Here is a 5,000-nt window from a genome sequence, read left to right as displayed (position 1 = left end):
TCGATCCTAAGCCCTAGGAGAAATCCGATGACGATGTTGGTGTATTTCTATGCCTGACACGCGCGTCGTGACGCCGGTGATTGTGCGAACGTCGGGCCTCGCTCGGCGTTCCCCTCCGGCGTGGGCGCGCGCGGTTTGAAATGTGACACACCCGTCGGGCGAAAGGGAATCCGGTTCCTATTCCGGAACCCGGCAGCGGAACCGTTTACAAGTCGGGCCCTCGCAAGAGAGTTCGTCGGGGTAACCCAAAAAGACCTGGAGACGCCGTCGGGAGATCCGGAAAGAGTTTTCTTTTCTGTATAAGCGTTCGAGTTCCCTGGAATCCTCTAGCAGGGAGATAGGGTTTGGAACGCGAAGAGCACCGCAGTTGCGGCGGTGTCCGGATCTTCCCCTCGGACCTTGAAAATCCAGGAGAGGGCCACGTGGAGGTCTCGCGCCGGTTCGTACCCATATCCGCAGCAGGTCTCCAAGGTGAAGAGCCTCTAGTCGATAGACTAATGTAGGTAAGGGAAGTCGGCAAATTGGATCCGTAACTTCGGAATAAGGATTGGCTCTGAGGATCGGGGCGTGTCGGGCTTGGTCGGGAAGCGGGTTTGGCTGACGTGCCGGGCCTGGGCGAGGTGATGGTAATAACCGGATCCGAGCTCGGTCCCGTGCCTTGGCCTCCCGCGGATCTTCCTTGCTGCGAGGCTTCGGCGGCGGTTCGCCGTTGCCGTCGTCCTCTTCGGCCGCCATTCAACGGTCAGCTCAGAACTGGCACGGACTGGGGGAATCCGACTGTCTAATTAAAACAAAGCATTGCGATGGCCCTAGCGGGTGTTGACGCAATGTGATTTCTGCCCAGTGCTCTGAATGTCAACGTGAAGAAATTCAAGCAAGCGCGGGTAAACGGCGGGAGTAACTATGACTCTCTTAATCCCAAATTTTCTTACAGAAATCAATTTGTGGTTATAGAGCGGAGCTCGGCAGCAATTTTGCAATTCATTATTTTAAAACAATGAACCCGCAATCCAACCAGCAGCTAACAATGGATACAACATCTACAAATCCAGAACAATCTACTTCCTCAGGACGAGGAGGTGGACGAGGTAGAGGCAGAGGCTCCTCAGCCCGGAATGGGCGAGGAAGAGGTAGCAGTTTTAAACCAAAACCGCAACCAGGCCCGATAGCTACAGCTCCATCACTGGACGCATCAGCTAAGCCTAAACCCAAAAGTTTATCCATCACGGAGACAACACCTAAGAACGACCCTATGTGGATAGACTTCGAAGCAGATGGCTTCGAAGGCTTAACAGCATATTCAGCGCACAATGACTTTGCCGACACTTATGAAGGATACATCCCACTAGTCGAAAGGGAGTATGATCTTATACACACTGTGGATAAGAACTTCGCTAAATTTGTGTCTAAGTCAATGTTCGTGTGGTATTGCATACAACATCTATATGCTCGAAAGATAACGCTCAAGAAGGCACGAGGATTATCAACATTTGACGAGGATAAGTTGTTAGATTATATCAAAGGAACAACTCATCCGATCCCATCGCCTATCGATGAGTATCTTAGGTCAATTGGAGACACTCAGGATAACGCTACAGTAAAATACAGGATAGTGTTCCCGACGTGGCCCAATGATACAGGGGACTTCGGCCGTGTCAGCGCAGACACGCATTATAAGTATGAGACATCACCTGCGCCTGCAGTAGCAGCGCAAACCATACTAGAAGATCTTAACTACACCCTTGACCCAACACGCAATCCAACTTGGAACTTGCCAGCACGTCTAATACCAAGAGAAGAGGACGCAGGCTTGCCTACCAAGAACCTTTTAGGATGGTGTAGGGCTACAGGTTTAACATCAGAACAGAGACAGACGCTTGAAAGTGCAGGTATCGTAAGAGACGACTTCGCACCTGACGAGCCACAGTTCATGATGAACCGTGATTTATTTGGAAAGATATCAGGATTCATGTGCACAGTCGACAAATATATCAAGTTGGCTAGTGAAACATCAGAATCGAGAAACGGATCAGTTGCCCAAGTCCAGTGGCAAGAGCGCGACCTTACTAATCGTGAGATATTTTCACGAACCAAGCATTACCTTGAACGTGAGGTACACCAGTGCGGACCAGCCCAAGAGGACAGGAGGATAACGATCGGTGCCTTGATTATAGCTCTAAGAGCTAGAAAGGATCAGATATTTAACAAGAGAAGTTACTCATGCTACGACTTTGGTGAGTATGAAGCTGTTCCAGATGCATGGCATAACACAAGGAACACCATATTCGAAACCGGATCAGCAGACGTTTGGAATGTACGAACATTCATGTCAGCGTTCACCGGAAAAGACAACATAAGAGAAGCATGGATACGAAAAGGACTAGTTGGTAAAAGCCGAGACTAATACAAGACTCGAAACCCGATAAAGACTCTCTTAAGGACTCCCTGGTGAACGTCTTTAGCCTAGGAGCCCAAGTGCCAACCGTACACCTCCTCGTGGTGAGAGTCGGGCAACGTCAGTGGTAACACGGACGGCCGAGTACGGTGGCTATCCAGGGTCCTGGGGGTTGCCAGCCCCCTCGACCTTTATCAGTTGGCGTAAAAACTCGGAAAAAGCCTCGGATGGAATCAGAGTCCGGCGAGTCCACTGACTCAGCCGACCCAACGAACCCCAACCTACCGAGTACGTCAAAAGGCAATGGTAAACCTCGTGCTGCAGACCAGGATGAAGCAATGTGCAGATTTCCGGGATGCGGTAAAACGTTTAAGAATATAAGAGGTAGAGGCGTGCATGAAAATCGGAAGCACCCAGACTGGTATGACACGAAGAAAATGGAGATCGAAAATGTTAAAGCGAGATGGACGGCCGAAGAAAAGATGTTGATGGCTAGGCGAGAGGCAAAGATCTTGTTTGAGAGTACAGCTAAAATTATGAACATGAATCAGAGGATACAGAAGGTTTTCGGTGCAGGTCGAACGATTGAGAGCATTAAGGGACACAGGCGGCGCTCAAGTCACAAAAGAAAGGTGCAACAGTTCCTGACCGAGCTTACAGAGAAGGCCCGAGCGGAAGCTGAAGGAGCCAGTGAGTCGGATATATCGTCCGAACCTGCTTCTCCGACAGGAAATCCAGCTAACAGCTTACTGGATAAAATTGCACAGTACCTTGCTAACATGAGGCCCCTGACTAACAATGAATACCAGGTACAAAGTCTCAATGATATCTGCTCTGCTATATCGACTACACCGAAGGACACCATCCTAACAGACGTGGGCCTTTATTTGAGAGGTATTTTTCCACCACCTCCCACGAATACTTCTAAGCCTCTAGATAGTCAGGGCGTGGACCAGCCAAAGAATAAGCGGCAAGCAAGGCGCGCTGAATACGCCAAAGTACAAGACCTATGGCGTAAGGAGCCGTCCAAATGTATAAAGCTGATCCTGAATGATCAAATGGGCGAGCAAACAAACATCCCAAAGGAAGCGATGTTGCCATTTTGGCGTGCTGTCATGGGTAAAAATACAGGCTTAGCCCCCGATGTTGCTACCCCAAATCAAACGCATGACGATCTTTGGCAGCCTATAACACCTAAAGAGATCAAGGCTGCTTACCCCTCGGGAAAAACATCTGCAGGTCCGGATGGCGTCAGCGTAAGGGCTCTCAAGGCCGTCCCAGTAGAAATATGGCAGCGACTTTTCAACATCTTTATGTTATGCGGGAAACTTCCCGAACATCTGTATAGGTCTAGGACTGTCTTGATCCCGAAGGTGAAAGATGCCAAGGAACCTTCCGAATTCAGGCCAATCACGGTGTCCTCAGCAATCGTCAGGACATTTCACAAGATCCTGGCCAACAGGCTCAAGGCCATACAACTCGACGAGAGGCAGAGGGCTTTCCGAGACACAGACGGCTGCAGCGACAACATCTTCCTGATGGATATGGTTCTGCGGTACCACAGAGCCAAACATCGCAAGCTGTTTCTTGCCTCGCTGGATGTGGCAAAGGCCTTTGACTCCGTCTCTTTTGAGGCCCTTGTGGCAATTATGAAATCAAAAGGCCTTCCGGGAGTCATGATAGACTACATAGAAGAAGTCTACGAGAATAGCAGCACCTCGTTAGTACACGGAGGCTGGACCTCGGAGCCGATACACCCTACTTGTGGAGTTAAGCAAGGAGATCCACTGTCCCCAGTTCTCTTCAATTTTATCATTGACGGCCTTCTCCAAACGGTACCAAAGGAGATTGGGGTCGACCTGGACGGCTTTAGGGTCAATGTAGCGGCATTTGCAGACGATTTGATTCTGATGGCTTCATCAGAGGTTGGGTTGCAAGATCTGCTCGACCTAGTATCACAATATCTATACAAGTGTGGTCTAGAAGTAAATGCTGGGAAATGTTTGACGGTATCCCTTAAATCAATACCGAAGCAGAAGAGGACAGCAGTCGACGCTAAATGCAAATTTAAGATCAATGGAAGAGAATTACCAGCGCTAAAGAGAACTGATGAGTGGCGGTATTTAGGAGTACCATTTACGCCAGAGGGTAAAATTAATGATAGTGGGTTGAAGCAGCTTATGCCAAACCTGGAGAAAATATCTAAGGCCCCACTCAAACCGCAACAACGAATGTGGTCGCTGAGGACAATTCTTATTCCTAGAGCCCTCTATGTATTGTCGATGGGATCGGCTCACATTGGATATTTGCGGAAGACTGACCGAGTAATCAGAGCTGCAGTCAGAAAATGGCTGAATTTGCCGCACGACTGTCCAAACGCTTATATACACGCAAGCATTTCAAGCGGTGGTCTCGGAGTTCAGTCGATAAGGTGGACCGCGCCGATTATGCGAAAAGCCAGACTGACAGCTCTAAAGAATTCTCTGTACCTCGATGGGCAGATACCCAGCGGATTCATGGAGAAAGAGTACTTGGCGGTCGAGAGGCGACTGGCTGAGGGCAACAACATCATAGCCACTAACAAGCAGCTCAATCGAAGATGGGC

At 49.4% G+C, this 5,000-nt stretch overlaps 1 pseudogene; it reads left to right on the top strand.

Annotated features, from left to right (window-relative positions):
- The window catches only part of LOC124181834, an 8,934-nt pseudogene that overhangs the window by 1,830 nt on the left and 2,104 nt on the right, over window positions 1-5,000 (top strand).

This window comes from Neodiprion fabricii, chromosome 4 (assembly GCF_021155785.1).
Source record: "Neodiprion fabricii isolate iyNeoFabr1 chromosome 4, iyNeoFabr1.1, whole genome shotgun sequence".
Lineage (NCBI taxonomy): Eukaryota > Metazoa > Arthropoda > Insecta > Hymenoptera > Diprionidae > Neodiprion > Neodiprion fabricii.
Note: the sequence above shows the minus strand (reverse complement) of the source record. Positions and strands in the feature narration are given on the sequence as shown.